At 36.7% G+C, this 20,521-nt stretch overlaps 1 protein-coding gene across 1 annotated transcript in view; it reads right to left on the minus strand.

The window, feature by feature from the left end:
* ZNF385D (zinc finger protein 385D) overlaps window positions 1-20,521 on the minus strand; it is a 342,912-nt gene that overhangs the window by 258,142 nt on the left and 64,249 nt on the right. The gene's annotated exons all lie outside the window — the stretch shown is intronic.

The raw sequence follows: 20,521 nt of genomic DNA on the forward strand, positions 1-20,521 counted from the left end.
CAGGCAGTGGGAATATTATGCCAACAAAGACATCCCCCTTGCATGCCAGTAAGTAGCCAGCCTTTTGCAAGAGAGCACATACCTTTGCCCCCTGTTATAGGACTCCAGCACACTCACGAGCTGGAAGGATGGAAACCCATCTTTAGTGTTCAGTCTCCCATATTTTGGTAACATTCCAAAACATCAATTTGCTGTTAATTAAAGGCTGTTTGAATCCTAGGAAACTGTTAAAATATGCCAGCATTATTCTAATCTGAGAGGCAAGCAACAGACTGTAAAAACCTGCTGGTGAGAATCCAACAAGCATTAGGAAAACAAAATGCAATGGGCTATTTTTCTGTCTAACAGTAAAGAATTCTAGGAGACATGCTTGTGCCACTTGCCTGCCATCTCATTTTTAAAAACAAAGTAGAGTGAGTCTCCTCGTATAAATTGGCTTTACAAATTTCACAACAAACTCTCTGGCCAACTGCACACAGAACATCATCTTGCCCTCAATCAGTTACCTGAGCACAAAATTAACATTCTGAAAATGATTCCCCAATGATAAATCCAACCCTATGGGGCCACAGAGGATCTGCTAACAAGCTAGATGACTTAGTACCTATAACAGAAGCCATCAGCACAGGATTTAATTAACCATACACAAGAGCCATCAGCTCTCCTGCTCCCAGGTATAAAATCAGCTGGAGCCAAATTAAGAAAAACCGTATTTCCCCCCACTGTCTTACCTTCTTTCTTGAAATAATAATAGCACGGCCAACAATAGCAATGTCAATAACTGAAGTCTATAATCAGTAAACTAATTTGCAAAGTAGCACAAGGCACTAAATAAATGGCAGATGTCAAAACAAATAGAGATAACAATGAAATATAACAAGTCTACATTCACCAGAGCACATTATAAACTTAGTTTATTGTCCACTTGGTAGTGTATTGAGTGTGAGTGTGTAACCATTTTTAGAGAGGGCATCCGTAAAACTTTGGTGATAGACCTATCATGAGTTTAGCGTTGTTAAAAGTTTCTCTTTTAATAAAAAGTTTAAAACCCAAGATAACTTTTTAGATGGTGCATCCTTAAAAAACTCAGAAGTAAGGCCGGGTGTGGTGGCTCATGCCTGTAATCCCAGCACTTTGGGAGGTCAAGGCGGATGGATCACTTGAGGTCAAGAGTTTGAGACCAGCCTGGCTAACATGGAGAAACTCCATCTTTACTAAAAATACAAAAATTAGCCACACGTGGGGTGCACACCTGTAATCCCAGCTACTTGGGAGGCTGAGGCAGAAGAATCACTTGAACCCAGGAGGCAGAGGTTGCAGTGAGCCGAGATCGCACCACTGTACTTCAGCCTGGGCGACAGAGCAAGACTCTGTTTCAAAAACAAAAACTCAGAAGTAAAGTAAGCTTTGGTTGAAATCAGCGACGTGGTGAAATTTAAGAAGTAATTTTAAATTACTTTTATTTTTGTTGTTGTTGTTTTTGAGACAGGATCTCACTCTATTGCCCAGCCTGGAGTGCTGTGGCACCATTATGGCTCACTGCAGCCTCAACCTCCTGGGCTTAGCTGATCCTCTCATCTCAGCCTCCCGAGTAGCTGGGACTACAGGCGCATGCCACCATGCCCACCTAGTTTTTGTATTTTTAGTAGAGATGGGTTTTTGCCATGTTGGCCAGGCTGGTCTCAAACTCCTGAGCTCAAGCAGTCTACCCACCATGGCCTCCCGAAGTGCTGGGATTACAGGTGTGAGCCACCATGCCCAGCCCTAAATTACTTTCATTTGTGTCACACATCATTCTTTGCAAAGGATATTCATATACATTCACTTGGTTTGATTCTAAGATTTCAGAAATTAGGTAAGGGTTAACAACATAACATCATGTAGAGAAAAAAAGAATGTTGATAAACTCTTCAGTTTATCTTGCTTCCGCAGAAAATTCCATGCTTATAATAACAAGGATGCAATTTAGCAAGAAAATATTCTACAATTGTTTCATTTTAAGTCCTCCTCTGGTTTAGGGTATCCAAAGAAGTGAAGGAATAGCTCGAGCTGATTTTTTATCTAGCACAATGAGAGACATAAATAATAAAAATATGTCCCTTCAATTATCAGGTAAATTTAATTTCCCATTCTCTCTTTTGGGATATCTATTTCATTTATACTTGTATAAACAGTTCAAGGTCCTCTCTTAGTGGTGCAACTAGAGTTTCCTTTCTAGGGGATTAAAAAAAACCATCAAAGGAGAGTCATAAAAACCTTAGAAAGTTCGAAAAAATATTTAAGCTCATCTCTTCTCACCTGTTAGAAAGGAGCAATGTATAAGATTGTAGGAAAGCAGAGGACATGTGGCTACATATTTTTAGACTATTTGCTATGCAAATACAGGTGTAGGGGATGCTGTGGGTCTGATTCCCAGAGCCCCTTTCAGCACCAAGGCACTCCTCTCAGTTGCTTGGAGTGCTGGTGGCTGATGTCCCTAACCCAAGAGCCTCTTTACAAATTGCCCTGGGCCAAAGGGAGCTGCCTCACCTAAGGTGACCCTCCTAAGTGGAGGATTTGATAGTCTCAAGCAATCACTGATTCATGCAGGAGTCTACTGGCTTTGCCTGCTTGTCTTAAAGCAGGAAAACTCTGAAGCTCTATTTTACCTCCAAAGTTGCTAATGGCATCTAGGGTAGGCTGAGGCCTCTGCTGTGACTACATCACAGTCCAGCTCCTTCCTCTTCCCAATCCTGTATCCCTCACTTCTCACAAATGATGTTTGCATGAGCACTCCCCAGTAAAGTCTCAGAGCTCACTTTAGGAATAACTTGATCTGTGACATCAGGATACAGCAATTCAGGTGTTTAAGTAAAATATAAAATTGCTTTATTCTAAAATAGATGCTTGCCTCCAAACCTATAGCACTGATATTGAGGCATGAAATTGAAACTACCTCTTCAAAATTAGCTGTGACTAACATTTCTGCTTTTGAAATCTGGATTAGTCCTAAAATATTTTACTTGTACAAATCTGTACTTGCTCAGCAATGAGAATACTGTTTGCAAATAGTGCAAAATCAAAACTGGCACATATAATGTGTTTCATCTGTAAAGCAAACTAAAATACTCTCTTTGAGAAAATAGCTATTTCATTTCCCCATATTTAAATAGAAATGATTACATTTAAGATATGAATACATGTTTATTATTTTACTTATCATAAAATTACCTTGATAACTATAAACATGAAAATATATAATAAATTCGTAGACATTTCTATAGGTGAGGAAGTTTTGTCGTTAATGTTTACCAATAATGTCACTTTATTCATTGGAATGTCACACTTCTGGAAATATTAATATTCTTAATTTGAGGCAGGTCTTTTAAAGCCTCAATGGATTAGGGTCAGAAAAATATACAAACTCTGTCTATATCTAGTACCACATATTTCATAGCCTATGCTATTTTATTACACAGTTTTAACAAATTAGTCTGATTTCAGAGAAGTTACTATCTCTCTATACCAAAATTTGTTATATGACATTAAAGTCAACAAATGACAAAAACGTTTATTAGTACAAGAATAGTAATTAATACTGAATAAGGTATTGAATAATTAAGGTAAATTAAGTGATCATTAATGTTCACAAAATTCTTCTCCCTCCTCTTTTGATGTTTTCGTTAGTATATGTTTAGAATTTAAGTTGCAAATAGTGAACTACAGAATAAACATAATAAATATTGCTTTGGTCAATTTATAAGAGCTGCGTATTCACAAAAGTACTAACTTGTGAATTTGAAAAAAAAAAAAAAAAACCAGAGTAACTAATTCCTAAGTATTTGTTAATAGAGACTGAGAAAGTAAGATACATTCATTTCAGAAGTTTGCATTTTTGAAAAGCAAATTAATATGTAAATTTAGACATGTTTGTTTTGATAACTCATACAGATAAATAGGAACTCTAAACCAGTGGTTGTCAGTTGAAACTTATTGTATTAGATAATATATATAAAGTGCCCTAACACAGTTCCTGACCAATTGGTGCTTACCACATGAGAAATATATTTTTTAATGAACCAAAGAACTTCCAAAGCAGCTACTGAGGCTTTCTGAAAGCAGTCAGTCAAGGTAATTTTAAAGCTACCTTCATTTTTTTCTCTTTGCTTATCTTGACTGCCTCAGAAGAATGATCACAATAAGAGATTACTTTGTAAATTAATATATGGAAATACTCCATGAGAGTGAGGTGCTGTTCTTTCCATAATACAACTCTTTTAACCTTGAACTTCTGCACTCGATCCATTCAGTGTTCGTCAGTCATAGATATCCTGCCTGACAACTTCATCTTAACCTTAACCTTAATCTACTATTTAATCTTTCATTTCCCCAGGTGACAAAACTGAAGTTCAAAATGATCAGGGATTGCCACTGTTAAATATTCATGCCAGTGGAGAATTTTGTGCATCATTAAAATATGTATATATTTATAGAAAACAGCAGAAACATCTAATTTCCTGACAGGATAATTTCTATAGTATCTTTAGTATCTTTTCCCTTCATCATCAACTTATCTGTATTGAAATATATATACTTATTTATATTAAAATATATATGCATTTATTTATATTGAAATATATACTTATCTATATTGAAATTATGTGTATTTCAATAATAAGCTATGATTACATTACTAAACTCCAAACATTCACATATAGCAGGAAATCATATAGAGCATTTTGTATAATATTGGATCCTAAGTATTTAATAAGCAACTAATTTGATATACATGGATAATTATTCAAATCCATTTTCAGATATTTCAGTTAGAATTTGCTATGTCCATGGGGCAAGAGAGGGACTCACTATAGGAATTCAGGGGTCTATGTGATAGTGGGCATAAAAATTTTAGATCTGATCCTACTAATAAGTAGTAGAAAATAAATAATGGCATAAAGGCTGAGAAATAAAATGAAATCCTAAGCACCCCCCGCCCCACCCGCCAACTGAATGAACCCACTTTGGCCAAGGAGAACCCAAAGAAACCTTGAAAACTGAGTTATCAGCCATGAAGGGATGGGAGATCAGACACACCTACATACACCCCCTCCCTCACTAACAGCCATTAGCCTTTCTTCCCTCTGGGCTAACCAGAAACTAGCCCTTTCAACCAAAGAACTGATGCTGCTCCCTTTTACAGTTTCCACAAAACAATGGACCAGCATTCCTTCTGGGTAAGAGACTACTGATGGCAGAGTGCTTCTGGCCAGTCTAGGGAGAATACACAGTGAAGGTTTTTGTGTCCTCTGCTATGCTATTTGACATCAGAGGGCTCCAGACTTCAGCCTTGGATCATGCTAACATCACCATTTTTTGAACACAGGTCCCATGGAGAGGCACAGAGCTCAGTTGTGCATGTACATCTTCTACTTTCATAAATATTCATGACTTGTTATATAGCTTATTATACATGTATTTGGCCAGCTCTTTCAGCATAAATTCCTGTTCCCTTTGTCCCTTCCTTGAAGTGTCTGTTTATGGCTTCTGCCTGGAGGCTACGCTTCCCAGCCTGTCAGAATAGCCAGCCTGCAGGCTGCAAACATTTATGAAAAATAAAGCTCACCTTTCCAAATTTAAGAATATCATCATTCTTCAGTTAAAAAAGCAAAACTTGATTTGGCCAAAATGTTGGCTATGGAGTGCTGTAATTAATGGAATTGGCCAGCCAGGGCGGGAGTAAAGCTAGAGAATATAGATAATTTAATACATCTATTCATTAATTGGCATGGATTAGCCTTCTATCCTCTTAATTCCTTTAAAACACACAATTCTGCCAGGTATCTCTTATAATATCCAATTTATAAAATCAAAAGCCAAGCTTCTAGGAAGCAAAATACCTTACCAGAAAGAAACTGAGCAACCCTAATGATTTTTAATGCACTGATACAAATAGCTTTTGAACTAAAACAACAATATGATAAAAACAAAACAAAATAACAATTTAAAAAAACACCTTACAGAATCATTTTGTCAAATTAGTTCCCAGACATAATTTGATAAAGCTAGCAATTTTTATTAAAGGAAGGTTTTTATAAGGAAGGAAGGGAGGGAGGGAGGGGGGCAGGGAAGGAGGGAGGAAGGATTACATTCCTTGTAAAGGAATATTCAGTATTTATCCCTGATTTTTATCCCCAGCATGGGAACATGCTGGCACTGCCTTATATTTGAAGAAAAATCCAGAAAGATGTGAATATCACATCAAATATATTTCAAAACCCCTCAAATTTACATTCTTTAACATCTACTGACCAAATCGGATAAATATGTGTTTGCCACATTTCCTTGCATGTCTGCCTCTCAAATATTCAAGGTTGTTGGTTGGAGATAACAATGGGCAATTCCCCTGTTGGGATTCTTTACTCTTTGTCTAGGCAAATTGTGTGTTTACCATGTTTCCTTAAACCTTAGTCATCCAAGCTCCATCCAATTCCCATCTCTGTTCGCAACAGAATGATATAACTACAAACATATTTTGACATAATATTTACATTTGGTATGATTTGGTAACCATTTTTCTTTCGTTGTGTTTTTCTTTTGTCTTTTTTTTCTTTTGTTCCCCCTACCCCCTTCCTCTATTTAGGATTGTTGATTCACCGACTAGGTTTCAGAAAGTTGATCCAGCACTTGCTACCTTAGGATAAAGCTCCTCATTGACCTAAAGTGAACTGGCCTTAGCAGGTCAACTCAAATGTTGAAACAAGGTCTGATCCCATAAGGGCAAGTTGTCAGCCCTAATCCACACAGGATGGTAACTGCTGTCTCATACATCCTGCTTTTGACCACAGAGAGGAATGAGGTGAGAATGGGAGTATGAGTCAGGGCAATTGGACCTCCATTCTGGAAATACTGATTCAAAAACATTTGCCCATGTCAATGGTCAGTGATTCGATCTTTTCTCATGAAAGAAATCACATGGAAGTGATCTGGGTTTTCCCCTTGTTCAAATTATTTATTCATTTTCAGTTGTGGTATTTAAATATTCCAGTAAGTCACCTCAACACACTTGGAAGGAAGCTAGGAAAGAAGCACTAATAGTATTTTATTTGTCACTGTCATTAAATGCCATGACCAAAATCAAAACACTGATATCATCCAGTTGCCAATATCCTGAATCAAGGTCTCCACTAGAAGAAAAACGGGATCTCTCACTTATTTAACTAACTTTGATGACAATTTCTGATGCCCGGAACATAATAGAGAAAAATTATGTTAGCAGTGTCAGGCAAGGAGTTTTAAATATTTAACCCCAAATATCCCTCTGTACTGCAGCCCCTTTGTCAGGTAGATAGTGAATAATTCAGTACAGGTGCCTGCTTTATAGGAAATCAAAAGATTTTGCCTGGAAAATTCCTCTCAAGTTTACCGCTAGTGATATAGAATATAAAATCACAAAATTTCCCTCAAGAGAAATTTCTTAAAATTTAATTTCACACTATCAGTTATAACTAATAAAAGAGGTATCATGCTGGGATGTCCAATATGGTGGCCATTAGCCAGCCACAGGTGACTATTTTAAATTTAAATTAATTAAAATTAGTAAAAATAAAAAAAATTCAGTTCTCCGTCATACTAGCCGCATTTCAAATGTTCGATAGCCACATGGGGCTACAGGCTTCTGTATTGCATATTGCAGATATAAAACACTTCCATTCTCACAGAAGGTGCTATTGGACATTACAGTTCCAGTGCAAAGCAATGTTCTCAAGCAGCAAATAATTTGCAGATAAGATGCTTGATACAGTCTGTTTCAAAATGAATTGCTGATGGGAGAGTAACTCTTGCTTTCTCCTGGGTCCTTCGACTTTTTAGATTGAGGAGAAGAGTTTTCTCAGAACTGAATGTGTCACTGTCAGAAGCCAGACACTGTTGTGACCATACCAGAAAGGAATCATCGTCCATTTCTAGAGATGACCATGGCAGTCTATGACTCTTCATGTGTGAGCAATGATGACAATACTCAAAGAACAACCTAAATTTTAAAAAAGTTAATGATTAAATAAATACTAATGAATAATGTGTGCTTGAGATAAAAATGATACCACATCTTTGAACCAAGCATGCATAAAGGAGCCAGTCCTAGGGCAAATGAGTGTTTATTAGTATCTGATAACCCTTGGAAGTACAATCACAAAGTTTTCATTTCTGCTAACAAATTGTGTCAAAATCTAGTCTCATTAATGGTCAAGTGTTTAAACTGAGCTAATGTAGGCAGTTAAACCTGCCTTACTATATCTGTCTCTCTGGGAAATTTCACTCATGATATCTAGGATTTGGTCATCTCACTCTTTAAAAAGAAAAAATGATGCTCAAGTCTTGTTACGTGGTCTTGTTTATTCATGATCTGTATCTCTTAACTGTGACTTGCCTGCATGAACTTCTCTGTGCCAGTGGGGCTGGGCAAAAGGGAGAGACTGTTTAGAAAAGGAAAGAATGGTCAACATTGTCTCAGGCTGCAGAAGGATCAAGTAAGATGGTAATGTGTGATAGATTTAATGTCATGGAGATTTTTGGTGACCTTTATGAGCCATTTAAGGGCAGTCATTTATGTGGGTCACATTAAAGAGAAGCCACTTTTGAGGAGGGTGCGGAATGAGTGAGGGTATCATAATGGAGACCAGTGGAGACAATTATCCTGAAAACTTTGGGAAGGAAAAGTAGAGTGGGACACTATACGTATGGGTAAATAAGTCTTATAGGCATAGAAAGGAACTGATTCAATCCAGAATATCTAATAAAACTCACTTTTGGAATGTCACATTTCAACTAGCAATTTAGACCCCAAAATGTGAATCATAAAATGTAAATTATAACCCCTGAAAGCATAGTAAGCAATGTAATTCGGGTTATCTAAGTTACTTTGCACCCAACTTGCTCTTGAAACCTACATCGAAGTGTGGCAAAGAAAACCAATCATCTATTCCTGGTGCAGGATGCAGCTCAAGCACGAGTTTCCCTATTCAGTATTTCCTGGACATCTCTGGAGAAAAATCACTCCCTGGTGCCCTGCTCTGGCCTGCACAGGCTTCCTTCTAGCCAACATTACTAGACTTACTTGACTCTGTGTCTGCCTCCCTATATGAGGAAGCTGTTTGTTAAGAAGACTATCTGTTCCATTCTTTCTTGACTTCTCTACGTTAGGAGGTTCCTGGTATCTATTAAGTGACTTGTGTATTGTGTTAGAAATGGATGGATGGATAGATGGATGAAGAAATGGGTGAGCAAACAAATGAATAAATGAAGTTGAATCATAACAGCCTGCTGAGATATTGTACCCCTTTTTTATTGTGTCCAAATTAACAATGGTGTACATTTACAAACCAGCAGCTTCTCTGAAGAACTAGAAAAGAAAAGGGGATTAAACTATCAGAGTTTATCGGAGTGCACTGCTAAAAGGCGAGAAACATTTTATCAAAGATTTTTAGTGCAATTAAGTTCCCATTATTGTTTTCTTCAGAAAAATAAATGGCCCAAACACACTAAATCCTATGCATTTTATTTTATTAACATCTTTTCCTCTATGTAAGTTTCTCAAACATGGATTTCATTTTTAGGTGTAAATTTATGCTATCTTGTAAACAACTCCCCTTGATTCCAGTGGCATAAAAGCAATATTATTTCTACTTCCATACACTGGGTACTGTACTGGGTCCTCTCTGTAGGATAGCTCCTTTGATCATTTAATAGTCTAGTGAATAAAGAAATGGAGCAATAGTAAGGTTAAAACAATTGCTCAAGTTCATGCAGTTAGTAAGTGGTAGAGCCAGGATTTGTCAACAAACGTTCTGCCTCCAGAGTGTAAGTTCTTATGTCTACATTTTATTCAGAGATTGCCACTTTTTGGATGAAAGGTGGTAGAGAAAAAATGTATAAACAAAAAGCTAGTTTCGATTAAACTTTACCAAAGCAAATCAAATCAGTATATACTAAGAGGCAATCATTTGTAAGGCAAAGGATTATTCAAGAAGCAATGTCATAAGCACCTTGCCTCCACAAGTTTATAATGTTTATAATCCAGTATATTGTAGATTATCCATATGTTGAGTCTACCAGATAATCATGTGTTTTTCCATAGGTATTAGATTTGTATTCTTTTTGTATCAACTCATTATTTGTTCAGTTGTCCCTTTTATTTTGCCTGCATAGTTTAGAAGAACAAAATAGAAACTAAGTTTGCATTCAACATAACTAATTCTAATTAATGATGATAGCTCTCTAAAAGCATTCACTTGATTGTGAATGTTTTCACTCAATGTTCCATTGTGATTTTTTCCACATTTTAATCTAATTTTATTTCATAAAGACCATGGCACAAATTCCCCATGAAATCTAACTGTTGTTGTCATGTCACTGTCACCATCATCAAATTAAATAAAATTTATTAAGAACAGTGAATACCACACTGTCACTGTTTTCAGGGCCTATATTTAGCGTATGTCTAGCATTTGCAGTATCCATTAGCTTCCACGGTTTAGGAACTCTGAGTTCTTGGATTCCATTGCTTTGGTGAACATTCTTACAAACTCTATAATACCAAAAAGATATTCTGATTTCAATTTCCTCAAGCACATTCCCTGTGGAGCTGACTTGAGCTCTGTTTAGTCTCGGCCTCAATGTGATTGTTTCTTCTGGCAGGTTGTGTTTAAAACAAACCTTACTTTATATTTTCTTTTAATTCTGAAACATTTAGTCTTTGGAGAAGATGTAAAATCAGTTCCTAATGGAATTGTAGTAATTGTGAAATCCCGAAAAGGATTTACTTTAAATGGAAGAGAAATAAAATGCTTATTAAATGATTGCAAGCAAGAAGATCCACACAACCATATTTTATTTTTATAAGGAGTCCTGCCCCTTTGAGCGTATATTATGGTCTAGGTTCTTTGCTAGATAACTTTACATACATTATTTGTATAAACAATGAATATATCCTTATTTTCATTTTCAGGTGAAGAAAAGGAGGTTTAGCAAGATCATCTTACTCAAGATAAACCACTCACTAAATGGTAGAGCTAGGTAGAATTAGAAACAAGATAGGGCTGGTTTCAAAGCCCATATCTATTGGTTTTGTTTTTGTTTGTTTGTTTGTTTTTGTTTTTACTGTATTATACCTCTCTCCTTTTCAAATATCTACCAAGTCCTGATTTCCACCAAATTTAAAGAACAATTGATGGGAGCAGAAATTGCCTCCAAAGAAAGGACCTACATTTTCACATTCAAATGGCCAGGAGACAGCAGATACAGGATTTACAAATCCAGAAAAAAACATAAACTGCTTATAACCCCACATAGAAGGAAGTCCACATATCAGGGTTAAGGAGCTATCACCAATGCAATACATAACGAAAGGGACATCTATATTATGATAAAAGAAAAGACTTCATAAAATAGTGCAGTTAAACGGAAGGATTAAAGCTAAACTAACATGAAAAGGAGGCAAATAATCAGTGGGACTTGTCATTGCTGGGAGCCATGTCAGTGGAGATAATGAGCATTAAAGGCTAAATCTGAGGCTTTTGGGAGGGTCCCTGGGCCATGAGAATCCCAGCACTGACCAGAAGTACAAGATCAGAGGCCAAGGTTAATGAGAAAACACAGGTTTTCTGGTTGACATCATCATGTTCTCACCCTCTTGTGAATTGCAGCCTAAATATACAAATCTGGAACTTGGCATGAGGCACATACACATCTTGACTTGTACAACGAATTCCCATCCATTTTACTCAACTCAGGCTGAGCCAGAATTAACTAACTAATGCAGAATGCCACAGAAATTGCATCCGATTTTTCTTTGGCTGCAAATTTACTAGAAGCTCATGCTCTTACTATTCCTTAGAATTTGGGAGTCTAGAAAAGCACAGGCCTAAATAAATTTCTAAGAGAAAAATTTAATTGAACAATTAGAGTAAAATACTCTGGTAATGAAATCACATTCTGCTGGTATATGGTGGATCATATAGACTGAATTATTTAAAGCAGTCCCAATTTCAAATAATAAGGATAACCAGTAAAATAATAATAATAACCACTCTAAATTTCGAGTAGTTTATATATACATAAGCTGTTAATTTTCATAGCAATTCTGTTAGCCCTTAATAATTTAATTTTTTAGTTGTGGAAATGGGAATTTATGAAATTAAGTACTCTGTAGCAGCTAATCCAACCTATTCATACATAGGTTGATTGATTTTACTACTCGGTCTTTGTAAAAATCATATTATCTCTATTGTCCCCATAAGCCGAGTATAAGAATCCATTATACCACTCCCCTTCCAGTACTCAGGGCACATATTATTCATCAATTACATTTCCAGTCGGCCTCAGAATATTCCTTAACACAACATACCAGTATCTAATCCAGTTAATCACAGTTTGCTATCCCCGACACAAACGCCCAACATTAGGGCATCCGAAACTCTATTCTTATTGGTCATCAATTGGGCTAACAGATGCACAGAAATCCTCTGTAAGTTTTGGAAGACAGATAATAGAATAATGCTGACAGTTTCCTTATACCTTTAGTAAAGTGTCCAGCCATCTTTTGGTTAGAATCCAGTGAGAGGACTAAGACAGGCATCTAACCTTAGATTTGTCTGTCAAAGCTTGCCCAGGTTATGAGGATAACTGGAGACCTACATTTGTACCTCAATAAATGGGAGACTTTCAATCCTGGACATTCTGCAACAGTCAGGGGCCACCTGGTAAATCTACTTGAGATTCGCTCATGATTCCAATGTGACTGAATGCCTTGAGAATATACAGCTCCCTCATAGCTCTTCTTCTTTATTGATATGTCTTAGACAGGAGAAGTTCGTGGAGTGACCTAATCACTGTAAACCCAAACGTTTTGTAGAAAACACAACAACAAATAACCCTAAAAGGAAACTGGAGAAGGGGCTCTGATCACAGCCTCAGAGAATTGGAGTTAGTCCCTTCAAATTCATGGGCCTGTTTGACTTAAATTGTAAAGATTATTTTGTGCTTTTGAAAGGACATTAATCCCAAAGGAAGAACAAACGGAATGAGTCAAATTGCTTTGAGCAGGAATGCCTGCTGAGAGAGGAGAGAAATTCTGTCAGAAGCACGGCTTCTGAAATTGGCCCTGCATTTTCCTGAATGATTCTGATCTGTACCGCATATAGTTTTCAAAAATCATTATGCCTTCCAAGTGCTAAATATTTGCTTCCCAAGTTGTCAATGTCATTATGACCTTTTCTTGCCTATTTATGCAATTTAATGTCCTCCTTATAAGTGAAGATAAGAAAACTACTTTTTAAAAATTTTGTAAATTTATGTTGTTCTTCAACTGCTCTCTGCCCTTCAAGGTTCAGCTGAAAGGCCCTGCCACCCACCCCCCAACCCCATCCACTTAGCATGATAGTCGATTTTCCCTTCTGCAAACTTCTACAGAGTATTCTAAGTGCTTAAGAGCACAGGCTTTGTCATCAGAAACCTGCATCCAAATTCCAGTGTTTTCATGTCCAAGGGAAATTAACAGTTATTTCGGTTCTCCTTCTATAAAATAAGAATAACAGCTAAATTCCAGGATTTCTGTAAGGCTTACAGGGAGAAATACTTAATAGAGCAAATACTAAATTATAGTAACTTTTCTTAATGTCTTTTTTACTCCTTATTTTATCAAAACGATATGAAATAATGGAATATATTTTATTAAATTTATTAGCATTATTGCTTAAATCATTAATCGATATCTGTCTTATGATACTTACATTTTGTTTGCTAGTAATTTGATTCTGAGTTAAGCTTTTGAAGGGGAGTATCCATGGCTGGATCATCTAAATTTTTTTCCATGGTGTCTAAGAAAGAGTTTTGAAAATTATAGGCACCCGAGTACTTTTCAGTGAATGAATAAATAAGACATTGTTGCATTGAAAGCTAATCCAGAGAGAAGACATGAAAATGGCAAACTATATTTAATGTCATTAATACTACTAGGTATCTGTTTTCAATGTGCTCATTGTGAGGTGGTAGGCATAGGAAACAATATAAAAAGAGAGAGAAATGACAAAAAGGAGGGGATGGAAGGAAGGAGGTTTAGAGGGAGGGAGACTAACAGGGAGGGATAATAACAATTTGGAGAAATAATCATATCCAAGTGACTTATTTGACCTCGATAGAACTGTTAGTGAAGCAGCCTGTGAGTAGCACTAAAAATAGCCCCAAGTCATCCTATATGGAAATACCCACTCTTAAATGATCTCATGGTAACCCATAGAAGTATATGTCTTTTAAATTGGAAAGTGATCAACCGAGAGTGTGGCATTATCTGACAACATATTGTATGAGAGAGACTAGCTCAGTGCCTAATACATAGTAGATATTCAAAATATGATAGCTGACTTGGAATCTGGGACATAAATATTTAATATTATTTATGATCAGTGGAAAAATAGAGTCACACTAATTCACTTCCTCCCTTTTCAGCTTGTTCTCAGTTTGTTACCTGTTCTGTCACCTCTTCTCTCTTGGTTGCCCTCATCTTTCATTCCTCTCAGATTTACTTCTTGGCTCACTCGTTCTTTCTCACAAACATTCATCCAATATTTATTGGTTACCCACTCTCTTGAACACACTGGGTAAATTTCAATAAAAGTAAATGTGATATTAAGCCCTTTAAAGCAAGGTAAAGCAATAGTGAGAGAATAAGCATTTTTTTTTTTTTTTTTTTTTTTTAGTTCTTGTTCTTGCTGGCTTCTCCTTCGGAATAATCATTTTCTCTTATTTAATAAAATAAAATTATCTTCCCTAACCATCAACTAAAAACAAGTGCAATTTTCTAATATTATCACATAGTAATAAAAAGACATTGGTAGACCACAATTTGTTCTTTCCTGCATATTTTCAGAGTTTGCAACCCACTTCTTTTAGCAAATAGCCACATGTGATGTTTAACTAATAATAACAAATATGATGACTGATGCTTTATCAAAAGTTAATATGTTCTACTAATCACATGGACTAGAATCATGGCCATTCAATTTTATAAGTGGCTTTCATGTTTATTTGCTATGCTTACACCAACTACTCCAGCCAAAGTTTTAGATGGCATATTGGGACTGGGGAAATCTTGATAATAACTGTTTATGGCAGTCTTGCCTTTAGCTTAAGAATTCCATTAGTCTGGCTGAAATTTTAGTTGAAAAAAATTTACTTTTTTTTCAAATATTCTAGCTAAATCTTAAGTACTACACAGTTCAGCTTAGAAATATCCTTTCTTCTCTACCCTTGTAGGCAAGCCCATAGTCAGACAGTCCCTTACATCACCATGTTCCACACACAGCCTTTCAATGACTGCTGCCACAAGGCAGGGAGATGCTTTGGATTTTATTTCTGTATTTTTAAAATGTTGTCTTCCATTGAATTGCCCTTAGCTACATTTTCATTTAGCTAGTCTGGGCTGGGTCTCAACTGACTGGTAAATTCCAATTACAGATCTGAGTGTAACAGAATTGTTTCAAGGAACTCAGGCTCTCCTATCACATTTCAGAGTATTATACTGTTGTGAAAGACATCTTAAGTCCTTTCCTTATAACGTAAGAATATGGTAAGGTAAACCTTCCGACCAAAAAAATTATTTTTATTTTATATAAGTCATAGATTCAGAAAGCCTATGTGAATATATTCCATCAGTAAAAACAACAACAACAACAACAAAACCCTACGTTTTTGGCACATGGGAAGCAAATTTGATTGGCATGAAACAAATTATGTTATTCATTATGTTTCTGGAAAGGTAAAGGCTGCACAATTGGTAAATTAAAAGTGATTATTTCAGTAATGAGATATTTCAGATAAGCAGGCTTTAATCTGCCAAAGGAAATGGTAAGGCATACCTCAAGGGGAGAGCTTAGAAAAGCTGGCTGACCCTCAAATAAATCTGTTTTACCAAAAGCACAAATATACATCACAGTTAAAGTGGGTAGAAGGGAAATCAAAGGAAACAGAACAATAAAGCTGCGTATATTTGGAACACAAACACACACACACACACGCACATTTTCTAAAAGAATCCAGACTAAGAATGATAAAAGAAACACACAAAAAAAGGAAATAAAACAACCAACCAAAAAAAATCACATGTATTTTTGGTGCCACAGATTAGAAAATATCAAGACTGTAAATCAAACTTAATGTGATGAAATGAGGGAAAGAGAAGGCAGAGATTTCATTGATTAGTTAATTTACTGATCCATTGGCCAGGTATTGAAAACATGGAAAGAAATGGGAAAACGAATGTAAAATGAAAGTTGGGTACCCAGAGTATGTTTAATGAACTGGTCAGCCAATGAAAGATACCAGATGATAGTGAACACCATCATGACAGATGTTTAATATCACTGAGGCCAGACTCAGAAAGTGAGAATCAACCACAGTTGACCAATTTTAAAAAGAGTAATGTAAAGGATGTAAGCCACATTCGATGGATTACAAGCAAAGATATGGTTGGAAGATGCATCATTACATAGAAATCTAACAAAATAAAAAAGAGCTGAATCTTGGACAATTGGCAGGTTGGTTTGTTTTTAGTTTACCTTTGTTGTTTTAAGTTAGAAGCCAGAAAGATTGGCTAAGTATGTTGAAAATCTAATAATTGATGAAAGATGTACACAACCTGGAAAATAGCCAAAGCAGAGAAACAGACATGATTAAAAGATAGGCAAATAAGAATAAGGGAAAGGGAAAGGTATTGGCAATGTTTTTGTGAAGAGACTCAGGGTGACTTACTTGCCTTCGAATATTTAAAAACTAACATAGAAAGAATGGCGAACAGATGTTCTTCATTTCCACTTACGACAGAAAAAGCCATCAGAGGACTGAAAGGATAGTGGCAGTCATGTCTGGAAGAAAGGACACATTTTCAGTTCCTTTAATAGAAATGAAAGTCAAGGGTTAATCTTTTTTAGGGAAATGAGCCTCCAAATCTCATATTGCAATTTTGTGGGATTCACATGGAAGCTGTACAAAATTAGAGCAAATTAGAGCTGGATGAAACCTTGGCAATCAAGTAATCTACTTCCTGAGCAGGAGAAGACAAACTTTTTTTTTTTTTTTTTTTGAAAGGGCCAGGTAATTAATATTTAAAGTTTTGTGAGCTATCAGTTCTATAGTGCAACTGCTAAGTCTGCCATTGTAGTGTGAAAGCAGCCATAGACAGTATGTAAACAAATGGGCCTACCTATGTTCCAGTAAGATTTTACTTTCTAAGATAGTCATCAGCCAGATTTAGTTCTCTGGCACCAGCTGTTGTTAGCTGACCCTGGTCCAGAGAGCACTGGCTCTCAAACTTTAGTGAGCATCAGAAATACCTAGAGGGCTTATTAAGACATAGACTTCTGATGTCTTCCTACCCCTACTTCAAGTGTTGATTTCTGAGTGGGAGCTGCTAATTTGCATTACTTACTAATTCCTAGGTAATGCCGATGCTATTGGTACAGGATCCACAAATTGAAAACACTGAGGCCAGAGAACAGAAATGATAAACCTAAAGTCCAGGTAAAGATGTGTGTCTCTACACATATTTAGCAGAATTCTATGACAACCCTCAAGATTTCCTGCTTCCTGCTGCATACACCCTACATCATCTCTAGGACTATTGATTTTGTGGATATTACTTTTGTGATTAGGTTACGCTACCTCATACAGTTGACTTCAAAAAGAAGAGATTCATCTGTAATCCCAGCACTTTGGGAGATCGAGGTGGGTGGATCACGAGGTCAGGAGATCAAGACCATCCTGGCTAACACGGTGAAACCCCATCTCTACTAAAAATACAAAAACTTAGCCAGTTGCAGTGGTGCGCACCTGTAGTCCCAGCTACTTGGGAGGCTGAGGGAAGAAAATCGCTTGAACCTGGGAGGCGGAGGTTGCAGTGAGCCAATATAGCGCCACCGCACTCCAGCCTCGGTGAGAGAGTGAGACTCTGTCTCAATAAAAAGAGAAGCCATTGTTCAGGTGGGCGTGAACTAAGCACATGAGCCATTCAAAGGCAAAGAACATTCTCCAGCTGGTTGCAGAAGCAACAGAAGGATTCAATGTGCCCTTACTCTCCTGAAGATGGCGGCCACATGTAAAGGAATACAGGTGGCCTCTAGGCGCCAAGAGTAGCCCCAGGCTGACAGCAAGGAAAGCGAGCCCTTCATTCTACAACCACAGGAATTAAATTCTGCTAACAAGAACGAATTTGAGAAACAGATTTTTAACCCAGAGTCTCCTGATGAGAACTCAGTCCAGCCAACATCTTCATTTCAGCCCTATAATACCCTGAACAGAGAACATAGCCACATCTGTGCTGGACTTCTGACCTACAGAACTATAAGCTAATAAATGTGTGATGTTTTAAGGCACCAAGTTTCTGATAATTAATTATGCAGAAATAGAACTCTGACACTGTGAGTGTGGTATATGGCCCACTTTAGACCTAAAGCTCCCTAGTTGAACTGGTTACATATCTACTGCCAAACATCACCATCTCCTCTAACAACTTTCGGGCACGCTCTCTTTACTCTTGGCCCCTTTAGTTTATAAAGCGCCATGTTTAGGAATTGTCTCTCTTTAACTGAAAATACTTTCCCACTGCTGGCCGTCTTCTGGTTAGAGGCTCTGGGAAATGAAGGTAATAAATATCTCGTATGTTTGACAAACTTCACCATACTAAAACCATAAATGGTTAACTGTTCTTTCTTTCTTTCCAAGTAGCTTTACATTCTTTAGCATCAACTGTGACCCAACCCAGACCATTTCAATAATGGAACCCTTTAAAAAATCTTTAATAAGCCCAAATTCATAAAAAGTTCAAAAAATACCCTCAATAGTTAAGTATTATAAAGTCACATTAATTTTAAAGCATTACATTTTCTGACATTTAAAAAGTCTCTGACATGGCATATCCATAGTTTGATTTTTCTAACGTTCTCTTAAAGGTCATGTTTATGGTATAATAAGCACACATTTGCAAGGGTTATTAATCAGAGCAAAGCTGGGTGGCAAACAGATTTCCAAAGAATTTTCCATTTTTATTCTGAACATATTAGCTAGTTAAGAATGTCACATTTTTAAGAGCCTACTTGGAAAAAAATTAACGATTAATTTTGTTCAAAGCAATGTCTTCATCTTAAGTGAAACTGGAGTGCTTCTCAGGAAAATGACAGGGATACATTTTGCTTGTTCAGCAAACTTGTATGGCAATTTGGAAAATTCTAATTTTTAAGCTAATGCTTTAGAGCAGTTAGCAAGGAAACCAATGGGCTCCATAAGCTTTATTAAGAATCCAGTGGGTATTGGCAAAAGCGTTTCTGACTTGCATGTGATGAAAGGAATATACGTTTTTAACGCTAAGAAAAAAATACTGCACAATCCTGGCCCATACAGGTGTTATGGCCTATTATTTCAAACAATTTCCTTTCTATTTTGTCTCAGCAAGAGAGAAATAGATTCCTTCTCATTGAATGTAAAAAAGTAGATTTCCTTTAATATTCAAGAAATGCAAGAGAAGTGTCCCTGAAGATTTTATGGCTACTGGCTATTTGGAAACATTACTTGCCTTGGTGACAAGAATTCAACCTACGCTTGAAACATAAGCACACTTTCAAAATGTTAAGCTTAACAAAGACAAACACACACAATATGGTACAGCCTAAGAGTTCATAAAAGACAGCAGAAGTGGCAGACTTGTAAGCATTTGATATTCAAATCTCTACATCTCTCTTTGTTTTTTCCCTGTGAGTTTCTGGAGCTTTGTCTGTGATTAACTTTACATATCAAACAGACAAGCAGACTTGTTGGAGTCTTGCTCCAACAAGAGGAAGTATTAGCGCCAAAGAGCTGCTTCACCTGATGGATGTTGAAACCAAATGGTCTAGCCAAATCTCAAGGACTCTGAATAGCATGGCTCATAAAAAGACAAAGTACGAACCCATTAGAAAATAATGAAATTAGTAATTGGCATTACCTAATTATCCCAGAATTCTGAAAAATCTTTGGGAGGAATACATCTGCCTGTCTTAATTTAGAAAATGAAGTGCTAGAGGTACAAATGATTAGCTACCCTGAGGTTTTGGCTGAGAAACACAGTAAAGCAATAAGCCAAGCATGAAAGCGAGGCAGGTGAATTCTCCCAGGCAGTAAGTCCTAAACTGAGACAATCGGAGCAGGGAGAATGAGTGAACCAGGAAAGGAGAAAGAGAACGACGGTGGAAACTGAGGGGCAGGCAGCTTTGGTGGTCACAGATGTCCAGCCTGGCTTCCCCAAAAAATGAGAGACAAAGGCAAATTGAAACAGTCTAGACTTTCATGTGACCTACATAGAATGATTAAAGATAAACAATAGAGAAAAAAGAAATAGTAGCACAATGGAAATTTAAAAGTAACCTTTTTTAATGTCAGATGATTTGTTAGTTGTAGATATTTTAGGAAAGCGTACAAGTGTGTACTCAAATCGTAATCTTTCATTTCTAAATCTCTTCACTGG

The sequence above is a fragment of the Chlorocebus sabaeus genome, chromosome 15, assembly GCF_047675955.1.
Source record: "Chlorocebus sabaeus isolate Y175 chromosome 15, mChlSab1.0.hap1, whole genome shotgun sequence".
Classification (NCBI taxonomy): Eukaryota; Metazoa; Chordata; class Mammalia; order Primates; family Cercopithecidae; genus Chlorocebus; species Chlorocebus sabaeus.